The sequence below is a fragment of the Dromiciops gliroides genome, chromosome 1 (genome assembly GCF_019393635.1).
Source record: "Dromiciops gliroides isolate mDroGli1 chromosome 1, mDroGli1.pri, whole genome shotgun sequence".
NCBI classification, from domain to species: domain Eukaryota; kingdom Metazoa; phylum Chordata; class Mammalia; order Microbiotheria; family Microbiotheriidae; genus Dromiciops; species Dromiciops gliroides.
The window spans coordinates 709675038-709692373 of record NC_057861.1 but is presented as its reverse complement, the minus strand read 5'-3'; the positions used below and the strand labels follow the sequence as shown (position 1 = coordinate 709692373).

At 40.8% G+C, this 17336-nt stretch overlaps 1 protein-coding gene across 1 annotated transcript in view; it reads left to right on the top strand.

Moving 5' to 3' along the window:
* Positions 1-17336, top strand: part of ATP2B2 (ATPase plasma membrane Ca2+ transporting 2) — a 696441-nt gene that overhangs the window by 266759 nt on the left and 412346 nt on the right. Inside the window, exon 3 of the mRNA XM_043971621.1 lies at positions 5412-5510. The gene's annotated coding sequence lies outside the window, so the exon portion shown is untranslated. The remainder of the gene's footprint in view (positions 1-5411; positions 5511-17336) is intronic.

Sequence of the window (17336 nt, the reverse complement as noted above, 5' to 3'; positions counted from 1 at the left end):
CACAAGATGTATACAGAAGAGATGCCACATAACCTTAGAAGGAGAAGCACTAGGTTTTGGAAGGGATGGGGAACAGTCTCCTGAACTAGATACAATCCAGTTTCCTAGTCTATTGGGCTCCATTTAGATTGTGTCTCTTTCATCCTGCATATTGGCAATCTCCCCTAGCTTTTGTTATCCTCAGTTTTGCAGGTGATGGTTGATCTCAGTCTTGAAGGAAGCCAGGAATTTGAAGACCCTAGTGAGGACATTTTGGGCATGGGGGACAGTTGTAGCAAAGGCACAGAGATGGGAGATGGAAATGATTAGGTTGTGCACCAATAGGGCACCATGCCTGAACTGTAGGGTGTGTCTCACTCAATTCTTTTGGATTTGGGGTGAGTGATATTTTTCTTCTGAAAGGGCAGGTGGATTTCCTGTGCCTTCCACTGCTGACTTCTTTCTGCCCCTTCTCCTTCTCTGTCCCTCAAATCTCCCAGGGCATGCCTGCTTGGACCTAGGTAGAGGGCGAAGTTAAAATCTCGACTCTGGTTGTATAGGCACTGTGTGTTTTTGTCTCTGTCTATTTCTTTTCATCTTTCTGTATTTCTCTGCCTCTCCCTTTCTGTCACTTTAATAATAACTGATATATTACCCTATCATTATTGTCTTTCCTTTCAAACTTGCTCCTTCTGTTTGGTTTTGCAGTTCTTGTCAATGGCACCAACTTTTCCCTTGGCTCCCATTTTAGAAGCCCCAGTGTTATATTTGGCTCTCCCTTCTTCTCCCCCTCCTGTTGCACACATCCAATCAGCTCTCAGACCCATTGATTCTATCTCCAATCCATCCCTCATCTTTATTTCTACTGCAGTCAGTCTACCCTGGGCCATTATTACTACCTGGCTACATGATTGCAATAGTCTCTCAACAGACCTTCATGCTTTTACTCTTTCCCCTCTTCACACACTGAATATCACAGCCACTAGTACCCTAGAGGCCCTCCAGCCCAGGGCTTCTTAATCTGCTGCCTCTAGATCTGTCGATAGATTTCAGGGGGGTCCATAAACTTGGATGGGGAAAAATGACGCCTTTAGTTCTATTAACTTGTAATTGAAATTGAGCATTTCCTTCAATAATTTTAAAACAGTGAGATGTGTTCTATAGACTTCCCTAGATGATCAGAAGCTCCATAATACAAAAAAAGATTTGAACCTCTGATCTAGTCTGATTCCCTACCCATAGAAGAATCTTCTTTATAACATAATAGTTATAACAACTAACATTTTTATAGCTCTTGAAGACTTGCAAAGTACTTTACACATGCTTTCTCATTTGATCATCTCCCCCCAAAGTTGTCAAAATATTTTTTGAGAACCACTAGTGAGGGAGATCCTGTTGCCTCTTTTTAAAAAAATTTAAATAAAAGTATTTTTATTATTTTCCAGTTACATGTAGAAATGGTTTTCAAGATTTGCTTATATAAGATTTCAAATTTCAAATTTCAAATTTTTCTCCCTCCCCCCCTCCCCTAGACAGCAGGCAATCTGATATAGGTTAAATATACACAATAACATCAAACATATTTCTGCATTAGTCATGCTATATGAGAAAGATCAGAGCACAAAGGAAAAACCTGAAATCAGAAAACCACCTGTTGCCTCTTGAAGCAGCTCATGACACATTTAGGCTACTCTGCCCTAAGGAAGGTTTGACTTTTGTTCATCCTAACGCTGCCTTGCTATAACTTGTACCCAATCACTCCTAGTTCTTCCCTCTAGGTCAAGCAGAATGTAGCTAATTTCTCTTCCATGTGACAGCCTTCAATTAGTATGTGCCCCCTCCCTGTCTCCTCCCCAACCATATTGTTCCCTTACCTAGGTTAAGTATTCCCAGTTCCTTTAACTGATCCCTCTAATGGTGAGATCCCAAGGTTGTTCATTCTCCAACCCTCCTTGTCATTCTCCTCTGCTTGTTCTCCAGATTGTCAAAGTTCTTTGTCAAATATGGCCTCAGAAGTGAACCCAGTGCTTTCTCTATTGGTTCTGACCAGATGAGAGCACATGCACACGGTCAACATCCTTGCTCTACGTACTCTACTTCTCACAATGAAGGCTCAGACTGTATTAGTTTGTTGGGCTTCTTTGTTTCACTCTTGACTCATTGAGCCTGTAATCCCTCAGACCTTCAGATCTTCTTCAGGCAAATTTCTATCTAGCTGTGATTCCCCCATCCTGTAGTTGTGAAACTGATATACTTATTTCAATTACCTTTTAGAGACAGCCTATCATTCTATCCCATTGAAATTATATTACAATGTTAGCTAACCTTCTAGCACTGTTTTCTTCAAATTCAAAGAGCCTTTTTTATCTCTGCCTTTGCATAAGTCATTGATAAAAATATTAAATGGCACAAGGAAATGGAAAGATCCTTGTAGCACCTCATCAGAGACCTTCCTTCAAATTGACATTGGACCAACAATGGCTACTCTTGGTCTCTGTTCAACCAGTTCTGAACACACTTAGGTGTGTTATGTTTAGCCCACATCTCTCCATCTTATTTATAAAATTAGCATAAGAAATTTTGTCAAATGCTTGCTGAAATCTAGGCAAATTATCGATACAGACGTTCTAGTTCTTCCAATTCACTAACATTCTCACAAGAGGAAATAAAGTTAAGTCAGACATGATCATTTTCATTAAAACCATGTGATGACCTATTACCACCTCTTTTCTTATCACGGGTTTCAGCTCCTTATTACTCATTTTGTTCTGTGTTTTCCAGTCCAAGAATCATTTTGCTTGGCACAGCAAACAAGCAAAATTAGAAATGACCAGTTCTTTCTTCTCATTATGACCCATTACCAACGTTCCATCCATCTTGAGCAAAGGTCTTATCCCTTCTTTCGTTCAACTTTTCTCCAGAATAATGTTAAAAAAAATCTTTATTTGTTCTCCTCACCATTACTTGCCATCCTTAGCTCATTTTGGGCTTTAGCATTCCTCAAACTATTCCAGTAGGACCATACCACACTTTTGTATTCACCTTCCAATACTGATTTTGTTTTCATCTTTGTACCTGTCATTCCAAAATCTAAGCTGATTAATGAGTTCCCTGTGCATCCACATGGATACCTTTAGATAACACCTTCTTTTTCTCCCCATCAGGGAATTGATTGAGAGCTAAAAGCTTCTGAAGTCCATGAAGAATGCTTCATGAAAAAAAAAGCTTGATTAGGAAGACATTTAAGGCAGTGCCTGTAGACAAGGTTTCATAGGGAGTCTCATTAGAGTTGCAAGGTTTGAAGAAAACTTGACTAGGTCTGATGAAAATGGTGCCACCTCTTACATCAGGTTTTTCCTATTTCCTTCTCCTTGATTTCCCCTCCCCTACCATTAATTCTCCCCTGTCAATAACTTTGTATTTACTTTAGATTTCTGTGTATAGCATATGGCACACAGTAGGTATTTAACAAATGTTTGTTGAGTGAATAAAAGCTATACGTTTCTCCATCCCCTCAACCTTTTTTTCAGTTATACACTGAGACTGAGAAAAGATAAATGACTTATCCAAGGTCACAAATTCTAAATTCTGTAATTCTCCCCCCTCCAAATCTGTTGTGTGCTCCACTACAAAATGCCTTCATTACACTTCTTTATATAGAGAAGAAATCTTTCATACAATCACTATTTATGAATCTTCCCTCTTAAGATCCACAGAACAATTCTATTCAATAGGTATTTATTAAATGCCTAGTATATGCAAAGTACTATGAATGAAGGCTCCAAAGACCAAACAAAAAAAGCAGTTTCTGCTTTTAAAACACTCTTATTATCAGGTTATTTTTATCTTTTTCTATGACAACCATTAAGTACTTGAAAATGATATCCCCTTACCCTGTCTTTTCTTTAGATCTGGCACCTCTAATTTCTCTACTTATTTATTGTTTTTTTTTGGGGGGAGGTTATTGTAATTATATTATTTAATTGTATTTTTTCAACCTTTACCACTTTGGTTTCTTTACTCTAGAAACAATAGTTTGTCAATATCCCCCTTCAAATATTACCTTCAGTATAGTATCCATATGCGTTCTGAGTAATGTAGAATACTGATCATTTCTTGCTGTGGTGTAGGCACTAATATTCAGTTAATACAACCAAGAATTTCAGTTACTTTCTGTAATATCCCCAACACTCATTGCCTCTTATTTAGTTTATGGTCAACTAACACCTTCAGATCTTTTTCATGGGAACCATGCCACGCTTCAGAATTGATTGTGACATTAAAGGTAAATGGGTTGAATTAGCCAACTGTCTGCACCACCCAGGATCACAGATAATTTTCTGTATTTCATTGTATCACACAGATTATAACTTTTGAGCTTAAAGGTCATAGAGTCATAGATCCCATCACTGGGCATACAAAGAAAGTCAAAACACAGTCCCTGACCTTAAGGAGCTCATAGTTTAATGGGGATAGAGGAAACAATATGAAAGTAGCTATGTATTAACAGGATATATATGATCCAGAGCTGAAAAGTACCTCAGATGTTATCTAGATCTATTCTTTCATTTGGTAAATGAGGAAACTGGGACATGGAGAGGTTAAGTGATTTGATTAAGGTCTCATGGTAGTAAGTAGATTTTAGTGATTTGCCACACTACTTTTTTACATTCCACTTGGGGATTAATCATTTGCTGGCTGCTGTCTTTGAACATAGATTTGCTGTCTTTCCAGGCAGATTGAAAATATCTTCAGGGAAGAAAAGGACCAAGACTTGTATACTTAAAATAATAATAATAATAATAAAAAAGACTTGTACACTTGCATCACTTGTGTCACCCATAGCTATTTGCATAATACCTTGCATATGTGAGGTACTTATTAAATATTTGTTATTTGAGGTAACTAAGGTGTCTGATTGAATGCCTGACCTAAATGCTAACATTTGACACTATCCAACATACTCTCCCCATTGAAGCTTTATGATATCATAGTGCACAGAGCACTGGAATTAGAGTCAGAAACACTTGAGTTTCAATCCTGCTTTAGAGACATCAATTGTGTTGCCCTGGGCAAATCATTTAATTTTTCTGTGCATCAGTTTACTCATTTGTAAAATGGGTATTTTAGAAAATAAATAATAATAGTGCCTACCTCCCAGGACTGTTGTGAGGACCAAATGGGAAAAGATATGTAACGTGTTTTGCAAACCTCCAGGCACCAGATAAATGCTAGTCATGATAATTATGATGTTAGTATCACCCCCCTTTCTTGACTGAAAGTTCATTTAAAACAGGAATCACTGTGTTTCCCAGAGCTCCTAGCATCATACCTGGTATATGATAGGAGCTTTGTTGACTTAATGAATGAGTTTGCCCACTTGGGATCTTTTCTGGAAATATGGTTAACCTCTATTCTGTTTCTCCTTTTAGATCTGAAGCCAAGATACTCCAATCCCTAGAGAAGGGCCTGGCTATGAATCTTGTCTTCCTGTCCCTGAAGCCCTCCTTGTAACCTGCAAACATCGAAGGGTGAGTCTTTGAGTGGGCCAGAAGGAACCCTTGGGTATCAATTAATTGGGTTTGAATCAAGCTTGGAGCCAATCTTGAATGAAGCTTGCTAGCCCAATGGAAAGGCTTAATTTGGTGCCATCCATCAGTGCTACTGTGCAGACAATGCATTATGGAAGGATCATCTTGCTGGTTTTTTAGGACTCATCAGCATTTATTGATCATGTAAATGGTGGGCATGAAAAAAAGGCAAGAAGGGCTCAGTCCTCAGTGATGGGGAGGGTGCAGCATAGTTGTGACTGGGAGGAAGGGAGTGGCAGGCCAAGGGTCAGGCAGCCTTCCATGAATCATACAAAGACCATTTGGATGTTTAAGGATACAGGGCAGAAAATAGTAAGTAAAACCTTGATGAATTCAACCTCCTCTGTTCTCTGTGGAGGTGAGAGAAGGACAGAGATAGAGGCAGAGACAGAGAAAGAGACAGACACAGAGAGAGACACACAGATATGGAGAGAGAGAGAAGACAGAAGGAGGATGAGGAGGAAAAGAGGGGGAGACAGACAGAAAAGAGAGGGAGATACAGGGAGAAAAAAGACAGAGAAGGACAGCACAATAGAGAAAGGAGAGAAACAGAGAGAGAGGGACAAAAAGACAGAGACAGATAAAAAGACAGAGAAGCAAGAAAGAAAAGAGAGAGACAGACAAAGAGAAAGAGGGAAATAGAGGAGAGAGAAGAGGGAGAGAGACACAGAGAGATAGAGGGAGACTGAGAGACACACGGGGTGGGCGGGGGGGAGGGGGAGAGAGAGAGAGAGAGAGAGAGAGAGAGAGAGAGAGAGAGAGCCAATCGTGTAGTTAAAGTCAGCCAGACAGCCTAGCACAGTACCCAGGCATCTGCAATGCCTCTCTTTGCTGCCCTTTCAGTTGTTACAGTATAACTGGGCCTCACTAGATTGTTTCCAAACCTTTTACATAATCACTTCCATTTCCTTCTTGTTCTTTTGCCAAATACTGAAATATTAATAATAGGGAACATAAACATGGATGTTGGGCTTGGAGTGGGTTGGAAATTAGGTTAAAGAAAAAGCATTTCTGAAGTCAGCTAACCTGGTCTAATCGCTTGCTCACTGAACTCAGGGTGTTCCGAGTTCTTTATTCCTTTGTACAAACTGTTCCCTATATCTAGAAAGCCATCCCTCCCTCTCTCCCTCCCCCAGTGCCTCTGAGAATCCCCAGCTTCCTTTAAGGCTTATCTTGAATGCCATCTCCTGGGGGAAGCCTTTCTTGCTCCCCTGAGTTCAGTGGTGTCTAACTCAGAGAAGTGGAAAACGATAAATGATCATCATCTGTGTTGTACTTGTATTTATTTTGTTAAACACTTCCCAATGACCTTTCAATCTGACACACCCACAGTTTGACACGTCTGCCTTGGTTCACCGAATCCCAAAGCTGAAAGGGCGCTTGGACCCTAGACAGCCATCCAGGACCCTCTCACATGCACTCCCTGCTGTTCCTTCTGGACACATTCTTAGCATTCCCTTCCTTCTCCACCGATGATCTTGCATCTGTCTGTTTACATCTTAGATCTCTCCAGTAGTATAGAAGAAACCTGAGGGTAGGCACTGGTTTTTTGTTTGGTTGTTTGTTTTGTATTCCTAACACCTAGCATATCTACTGGCAAACATTCTAGTTGGATTGGATTGGATTGGATTGGGAAGAGAAGAACCGTTCTAATAATAATAACAATAATGAAAATAGTCCTTTATGTATGTTATCTCATTTGGTCCTCAGGGCAGCCTTGTGAGGCAAGGGGTATTATTATCCCCATTTTACAGATGAGGAAATAAAAGCTGAAGATCACAGAGCTAGTAAATGTCTAGATGTATGAGGGTTGATCTGTATCCATATCTTAATGGCTCCACCTCCAGGCCATTGGCCCACTCCATCTTGCCTCCAATGGCTTACTTTTTTTCTTAAAAATGTTTTGAAAATCATTGGTTTTAGAATTGGAAGAGGTCTTCAAGATCACCAGGAGTTCATAATCTGGAGTATATCAATATATCTATATGGATATTTATAAAATTTTGGAAACTGTAGTTGAATTGCAATTGGCTTTATTTGTATTCATATATATTTTAATTTATGTATTTAAATATTATTCTAATGGGGGGGGGTTCACAGGCTTCACCACACTGCTAAAGGGAGACCAGGGCACAGTAGATGGTGAAGTCTCTGCTCTAATATGAGCCTCTCATTTCAGAGAAGGGGGAAAAAAATCTAGAAAAGGGAAATAATTTGGCCAAGATCACACAGGTAGTAAGTAGGAGAGTAAGCATTTGAACCCAAGACTGTTAACAGATCCCAGGCTCTTTCATATTACACTGCACTGTGTCTGCATGTTTTTTGAGTTGGGAACATAGGATCCCATGGGCTTTCACCATGGGATACCATGTCATTGGTGTCAAATAGAAATGAAATTTCTTCTTGAAAAAGGGTTTAAACATGACTAATGTGGAAGTATGTTTCACATGATTGCACATATATAACCTCTATCAGATTGCTTGCTTTCTTGGGGAGGGGAGAATAGAGGGAGGGAGAAAAATTTGGAACTCTAAATCTTACAAAAATGAATGTTGAAGGCTATCTTTACATGAAAATAGAAAAATAAAATACTATTTACAAAAAAAGAAAAGCTTAAGTAAAAGAAAAGGGTTTAACCCCCAGAATGACAACTTTTGAAAAGTGGTATGCCCAAGATCTGACTTCATTTCAGCTGGTGCCCTGGGAAGTGTTTGGAAATTGGAACTTCTGTGTATTGATGTCTACCTGCTGATAACAATAGCTGACATTTATAAACCACTTTAAGCATTACAAAGTGTTTTTTAAAATATATCATCTCAGGCAGCTAGGTGGCTCAGTGGAAAATGTGCCGGCCCTGGATTCAGGAGGACCTGAGTTCAAATCTGTCCTCAGACACTTGACACTTACTAGTTGTTTGACCCTGAACAAGTCACTTAATCCTCATTGCCCTGAAAAAAAAAAGAAAGGAAAAAAAGAGGATAAAATATATCATCTCGTTTAAGCCTCACAACATCTCATTTTACAGATGAACAAACTGAGGCACAGAGAGTTTAAGTGATTGTTTTTGACAGGGCAATGAGGGTTAAGTTACTTGCTCAAGGTCACACAGCTGGGAGGTATCAAGTGTCTGAGGACAGATTTGAACTCAGGTCCTCCTGAATCCAGGGCTGGTGCTTTATCCACTGCACCACCTACCTGCCCTTGAGTTTAAGTGATTTTTTTTTCATGAATCATGTGACTAGTAAGTATGAGAAGTGGGATTTGAATTTAGGTCTTATTGACTTCAAGCCCAGGACTCTACCAGCCCAACAAACTCTCTCTGGAGGCCTTGAGTGACTTGACTTAACCCAAAAGAAATACCTATGTGCTTTAGAGAGTCGAGTTTTCTGATATTACAATCTGCAGTCATGAAGAGTAATTAACAAGTGCTCCTTCCATCTCTTTGTCTACCATGCTCAGGGATACTGCCTATCTTGCTTACCTCTAGTCCCAGCTCTGATTGAATCACTCCCATGCTTTAAAACCCTCTTTGGCTCCCACTAACTATCTAAGGAATCAAGACCACACATCTCCACAAGGCATTCAAAGCTCTCTGCAATCTGGCTCCCACCCACCTTTGCAGCCTTAGCTTGCACGCCTCCGCCTCAAATGCGCCATGTTCTAGCTAAACTGGGCTCCTTGCTGTCCTCTGCACACATCCCACTCTTTCCTGCCTCCCCATCTTCATCCACATTGTTCCTTATTCCTGGAATGCCCTCCTTCCCATCTTTGCATGTTGATGTCATCTCTACTCTTTAAGGCCCAGTTCAACTGTCACCGCTGGGAGGCCTTCCCATGTCCTATCTTGCTGTGTGAGTACTTCTTTACTGGATCTCATAGCTTTGTTTCTTACTCTTTTGCAGTTATATATTTTGTATTATACTTTTGCCCCCATTTTTGTCATTCCCTTCTTTGACATGATCAGCACATTGAGGGGAAGGACCTTGCTTTATTTATCTTTTTTCCTTCTTCAGCACCAGGAACAGTGCCTTGAACATAGATGATCATCAGCACCTCAAGGGCAGGGATTGCATTTTATTTATCACCACATCTCTGGCAGCATCTAATGTAATGCCTAAACCCCACTGCAATGCCTATGAATCATGGGTTCACAGACTTAGAACCTGAAGGGAACCTTGAGGCCACTGATTCCAAATCCCTTATTTTACAGATGAGGAAACTGAGGCTAAGATAAATTAATTGACTTGCCCAGGTCACCCAGTGAGTGACTAAGATGGGATTTGAGTTTAGGTCTTCCTTTCTCCAAGCCTGGGACTCAGTGAGCCATCTAGCTGCCTCTAGTAGATAGGGACTTGATATTTGTTTAATGAGGTCAGGTTGGCAGACATGTGTGAGTATGCAGACATATGTGAGCTGCCGACCTAACTGGAGTGGGATGGATAAGGGAGGTACCACTCTCACTTGCTCTCCATTCTGACCAAACAAGATTATTCATTCTCCCCCATCCTCATCCCAGCTCTTTTTCCTCTCTGTGCCTGGAAAGGCTTCGGCTAGATACCCCTACTCCGATTCCTCCTCCATTAGTACTTCCCTAATTTATGGCCCAATTAAGTTGCCACATCCTTTATGAAGTCATCTTTAACTCCCAGAACTAAAATTTCTTACAACACTTTCTCTGGATGTCTCCTTTGTACAGTTCACATTCTTAATGGTGTTATATTTATTTTGCATATGATCTCCCCTATTAGACTGTAAGCTCCTTGAGGGTAAATCTCCTCTATTTGTCTATAAGCTTATTGAGGGTATGGTAAAAATTATTTGTGGTAAAGATTAATATCGGAAGTTTTAGCTGAATCATTTGAGAGATTGCACATGCTACCGAAGCGGCTTTTGAAGGACCTCCCTTTTGGGGAGGAGAACATGAGGAACGAGGAACTTCTGGGATGCCAACTTAAAAGTGAGGGCAGGAACGGAAGTTCTCTCTCTCTCTGCCTTATTAGACTGTAAGCTCCTTGAGGGTAAATTTCCCCTATTAGACTGTCAGCTCCTAGAAGGTAAATCTTCCCTATTAGATTGTAAGCTCCTTGAGGATAAATCTCCCTTATTAGACTGTAAGCCCCTTATAGGTGAGTACTTTGTCTACCTGATGAACTGTCTGTAGGAAACATGACCGTACTTGAGGATTATCTTCAAGAATCTTGGAGCTGCATCAAAGCAACCAGGTAGTGAACTAGGTAAAGCATAGGACTTAGAGTCAGGAAGACATTAATTCAAATTCTGCCTCAGACAGTTACTAGCTATGTGATCCATGGGCAAATCATTCAACCTCTCTCAGTGTTTGTTCCCTCATCCATAAAATGGGGATAATAACAGTACCTACCTTTTAAGGTGGTTGTGAGGATCAAATAAATTAACATTTAAAGCTTTGGGATACTTAAAACAATACATAAATGCTAGCTGTTAGAACATTTCCTTACTAAGGAAAAGTTTTGTCTTCATATCCCTAGCCCTAAGCACAATACTCTTCACATAGGAGGATTTGTCACTGTAGCAACTCCCTAGGTAGCTGAGTACATTGCAGCCCATGTATGATTGGTCAATAAGTCTTAGGGAGCTGCCCGTGGCAAGTTATAGGTTAAGTGACTTAGCCAGGGTCACACAGCTTGTAAGTGTCCAAGTTGGGGGGTCTCATAGGTCTGGCAGGAGCTAGAATTGGAAGGGACTTTAGGTATCCTCCAGACTCAGCCTTTCATTTTTTAGAGGAAAATGAGGTCCAGAGAAATTCAATGACCTGGCTATGTTTAGTCAGGTATCATATAGCAGAGCCCGGATCTGAACCTGCATCCTCTGACTCCACCTGATGTTTGTGCCTGGGAAGATGTTTTTGTGGCTCCTGGACCAGTGAGATTGCCAAAGACCAAACACTCCCAGAGAAGAGAAGCAGGAGAGGTAGCCAGAAATGCTGAAGATGGAAAGGAAGGTGGTGGGTGCGGATGAACTCTTGTTGCTAGGGGACACACTACCCATTTTTGGTTTGATTCCTGCCTTCAATACATCCTCCTCTTCTCCCTTTTATGATCCAGGCTTGTGGTTTCACTGGTATAGGTGACACATAGTATGGAAACTCCTTCCCTTCTTGGACCCCAATTATTGGGCTGTGACTTAAAGACTTAGAGAGGTTCCTGACATACTCAGAGTTTATGACTTGCCATCATCACCCAGTTGTTATGTATCAGGCAAGATTTGAATCTAGGTCTTCCTGACACCAAGGCTATGCCTATATTCTAATAATGATATTATTAATAATATTTATATAAGTGCCTACTATGTGCCAAACACTGTGCTAAGTGCTTTACAGCGATCTCATTTGATCTTCATATCAACCTTAGAAAGAAGGTGCTATTATTATACCTCAGGGTAGCTAGGGAGCATAGTGGATAGCCTGGAGTCAGGAAGACTCATCTTCCTGAGTTCAAATCTGGCCTCAGACATTTACTAGCCTTGTGACCTTGGGCAAGTCACTCAACCCTGTTAACCTCAGTTTCCTCATCTGTAAACTGAGCTGGAGAAGAAATGGCAAACCATTCCACTTATCTTTGCCCAGAAAACCTCACATAGTAGGCACTTAATAAATGCTTATTCCCTCTCTCCAGCTGTGAAATGAGAATAGCAATGATTGCCCTATTAGCCTCTTAGGGCAGGTGTGAGCATCTAAATGAGATAAGGCGTGTCAGGTTCTCTGTAATCATAAAGCTCTCCGTACCTGTTGAGCTATTAACATTAACACAGCCAAGATTTTCTTATTAAAGGTCACTTTTAAAAATGTAGTCACTAAAAAGCACCAAGCCCTTTAAGCTGGCTAGAACTCACTTTCTCTGTAATTTTGTTATGCCATTAATTTTCTCAGGAAACCTTTCCTTAGTAACAAAAATGTATCATGACTATTGAAGGTCAGCTTGTCAACACTTGAAGGAAATCTACAAAGTGGATTTCCTAGATCGGTCTTCCTGAGTACAATGGCCAAGGTAAATAGGTCACAGAGATTAGTGCCCAAAGGGGCCCTAGAGGTCATCTTTCATAATATCCTCATTATACAGATGAGTCTGAAACTCAGAGCAGAAGTGACTTGCCCAGGGTCACAAGGCTAGTAAGTGAAGAGCTGAGAGTAGAGTGCTGGCCTCCAGAGTATTCTGGACGATAGAACAAATCCCTGCTCTTCTTTCCTTCTCCCTTCAGAATTAGCACTCTCTCTTTGCTTGTTGATCAAATTAGTGGTGGAAGCAGGATTGTGGGAGTGCCGAAACTACTTTGGAGAGCAGGTGGCTTTCAAGGCACCCTCAAGAATTTTCAAAGTACCCATTTACTCACAAACAATTGATGTTCTCATTTCAAAGTGTTGCTGTCTATTCATTAAACCAGGACCTCTATGGGCCAGCTCTTTTAGTGAGAGTTCCTCTTAGTAGCTGAAAGTAATGGCTCAAGCAATATTAAAAATGAGCAAACAAACAAATGGATCTGTCACTAATTCTTACGGCCCCCAATAGTCCAAGCTCCGGAGGTTTTATTGCAGGAGTGACATTTCACATACCTCTGATTATAACACCATAGGCTCTGGGCAGATGTCCTTGAGTAAATTAGAGGAGACTCCTTTTGTTAGCACTGCCGGGAAATTAGCTAACAAGGCTCTAGAGGAAGGAGAAGGTGAGGAGGCTAAAATTCATTGAAGGCAGGCTCTGCTTTCCTCTTCCAATACACCTGAAATGACCTTCAAATGACCTTAGAATTTCTGGAAACCAATTGAATTGGAAGGTCTCTTCTGGCCCCTGAGTTGACAGGCTTCCATAGTTATCATGGACCTGTTCTGAAGATACAAGACCTACCAGGATACACCCATGCTTGCTCTTCCAGCAAAGTTGCTTACTCTTGCCCCTCCTTTCTATTGGCCTTCAAGGCTAACCCAAAGGTTTTCCCAGACTCTTTGGAACCTGCATGTGTTTTCCCTCTCCCCAGCAAGCCTTGTAGGGCATCTTCGTATCCTTTTTATCTCTCTGGTGGGGAGTATGGGATGTTCAGGAGGATTAGCACCTCTGAGTTGAGGACAGTCAAGTCCTTTGCAGGGTTGCTCACGCACCTTTGGTGTCCACCTGATGTCTCCAATTCTCACCTGTGGCTCCAAGAAGCTGTAGCACACACAGTAGCCACACCCTGGTAAACCATCTCGGCAGATGGGCTAAACCAGGTTGAGGGTAACTGACAGGCCTCAAACCCATTAGTGAGTTAGGGGGATATCTATCCCAAACATGTGATACTTTCCCCAGTAAAATGGCTATTTTTGTTCCAATGGCTATGAAGGTGGCCAAAGCAGGCACTGTGAAGTACTTAGAGCTTGGTCAAGCATTAAAGATGCCAAGGTTACCCACAGCATCCCTTGCAATCACCAGTCATCCTGACTTTTGTCTTACCACTGGACTTTGACAAATCAGGAAGAGAGGGTGAGGCTGCCTCACATAAATCCAATTCACAGGAAAGTCAAGACATATTGATATCATTGGACACAAACAACAATATTTTTCTTGTATACAACTTTTCAGAATGCATTAATTAAGAACTTACTATATACAAGCTTCTTAGTTAATAAACATTTATTAAGCACTTACTATATGCTAAGCAGATTTGCTAAGCTTAGCTAGGGCTAGAAAAAAAGGCAAAAGACAGTTCTCATCCTCAAGAAGCTTACAATCTCATGGGAGAAGGTAATATACAAGAGGAAGCTAAATAGGAGGAAGGAAGGTACTACCTGTTTTGATAGATGGCATGATGGATGAGTCCAGAGGAGTGCAACCAAGTGGGAAATGAAGATATGGCTGACTGCGGTGGCCTCCTTGAGTGGGGGCTCTGAGAGGAGCTCTCTACCTTCTGATCAGAGGAGAGGAGCCCCGGTGGCAGAGGACACTAGAGCTGAGTTCCAGGGCTAAAGGGATCTTGAAGAATGAAGAAGATCTTAAGGCATCATGGGGATGTCTGGTAGAGTACAGGCAGGAAGGAAATGGAAAGAATCATTATGCCTAGGATTTCAATCAATCAATCAATCAATCGTCATTGATTAAATAGCTCTTGGGTGCCAAGGACTATGCTAGGCACTGAGGGTACAGATACTAAAAGGAGATAATTCTTGCCCTTAGTAAACTTACATTTACTAAAGTGATATAACAAGGTCATAGATATGTCTATGCAGGTTACATAGAAAATAAATAACCAGTGATCTGGGGAAAGGACTCTTGACCGAGTGACACTTCAGCTGAGCGTTAAAGAGACCTGCATGCTCCAAGAAGCAAAAGTGAGGAGGGAGACTATTCCAGGCAGAAATAATGTTATGTATATGGAACAGCAAGTAACCCAATTTAGGTAGGACATAGAGTGTATATGAGTGAGGAGGGAGTAAAGTAGATTCAGCCTGGAAAGATAATCTATTGTCAGGTTGTGAAGTACTTCAGGAGCTTTTGTTATAGCCTAAGGACAATTGGGAGCTAGGGAAGCTTCTTGAGCAGGGTAGTGATGTGGTTAGATCTGTACTTTGGGAGTATCCATTTAGCATTTTGTAGACTATCAGCTGGAAAGGGGAGAAGTTGAAGGTAATGAAACCAATTAGGAGGTTATTGCACTAGTTCAGATGGGGTTATGGTGTGAATAGGACAGTGGAAGATATGTGGAAGAGGTGGAATCAATAAGATTTAGTACCTGATTGGATATGGGGGTGAGATGAGAGAGAAAAGACTTAAGGATGACTCTTTGGCTCTGAATGTGGGTGACTGGGAGAGTGACTTGGGCATCAGTAGGCTTATTGTAAGCCCCTTGTTGAACCAACCAGAGAAACCAACAGATTAACCCATGCAGAGATGATCCAGGCTAGGTGGCCCTGTATGCCAATGTCCAGGCTTCCTGAGGCCTGGTCTTCCTAAGGCCCAAGTGTGTTTTAGGGATTTCTCATGACTCCCCACAAACTTGGCTTGCATCTACTACAGCTTGGAAGCTTTCATAAAATAAATGGCTATGTCAATTCATTTCCTGATATGTTGGATGTTAATTGCTGGTTCCAAGGTATTTGAGGATTAATCTGTTTATTCTCAAAACCACATCTAAACATTGGGATTTAATCGGAGCATCATTGTCTTCAATTTGCCAATTCCCCAGGCAAGTAGACTTTGTGCCCTTAGCACATGCTGGACAGTGCAGAGAAAGAAGGCCTGCCCTCCAGAAGCTCTCAATACAGCCTAGCTGTAGGAGTCAAAGGGTAGTTAAAAAACGGGACCATTGAAGAAAGGACAAAATGAAAGCTTTTTAATCCATCAATTAATATGTATTAGTCAAACATCTATTATGTGCCAATCACTAGGGATATAAAGAAAAATGAAATGATCCATATCCTGAATGAGCCAAAATTCTCCTGGTGAGTTGGGTGGGTGGGTGGAATGTGCACATGAAATATACACATATACATATCTACACATATCTGTATATAAAATAGCTATAAAACGAATCCAAGGGAATGGGAAGCATTAGCTACTGAAGGTGGTGGTGGTATCAATAAAAAGCTTTCACCAGAAATGGTGCTTGAGTTGAGTTTTAGAGGAAGCCAGGACTTATAAAGGGCAAAGGTGAGAAGGCAAAGGGCATGGTCAAGGCAAGGGATCCAAGTGGAGAGATGGAACAGTCTCGGGAGAATAGTGGGAAGGTCATCTTTTTAAAAATTTAAAAAATTAAAAATTTTTTTCTCTTTTAAAGTATTTTATTATTTTCTAGTTACATATAAGGATAGTTTTCAATATTTGTTTTCACAGGATTTTTAGTTCCAAATTTTTCTCCCACCCTCCCTACCCTCCCTCCTCCCCCTCCTCCCCAAGATGGAAAGCAGTCTGATATAGGTTGTATATGTACAATCAGTTTAAACATATTTCTACACTAGTTATCTTGTGAAAGAAGAATCAGAGCACAAAGGGAAAAACCTCAAAAAAGAAGAAAAAAAAACAACCCCAAAGTAGAAACAGTATGGTTCAATGCATTCATAATTCACAGTTCTTTTTTTCTGGATGTTGAGAACATTTTCTATCATGAGTTCTTTGAAACTGTTTTGGATCGTTGCACTGCTGAGAAGAGCCAAGTCTATTACCACTGTTCATCCCGCAATGTTGCTGTTACTGTGTACAATGTTTTCCTGGTTTTGCTCCTCTCAGTCAGCATCAGTTCACATAAGTCAGGAAGGTCATCTTGGCCTTCTATTGTTGTTTTCTCCAATAGAATGTAAGCTTCTGGAAGGAAGAGATTATTTCATAGTTGTCCAAGCCATGGTACCCCACTCTCTCCATCTTTTTTTGGAATGTGAGCTCCTTGAGGACAGGGACTACCTTGTTTGCTTGTATTTATATCCCTGGTCCTTAGCGTAATGCCTGCTACATAGCAAGTCCTCAGTAAATCATCCATCCATCCATCCATCCATCCATCCATCCATCCATCCATCCATCCATCCATCCATCCATTCTTCCATCCATCTATCTCTCTACTCCTTCCTTCTTTCCTTCCATTCTTCTTCTCTTCCTTCCTTCCTTCTTTCCTTCTTTATTCTTCTATCTAACATCTATTAATCCATTCATCCAATCTATCCATCTATCTTTTGATCTCTATCTATCTCTCCATCCATCTATCTATCTATCATCTATATTTTTTGATAATCTGTATCCTTTCTGTCTCTCTCTCTGACTCTGTCTCTCT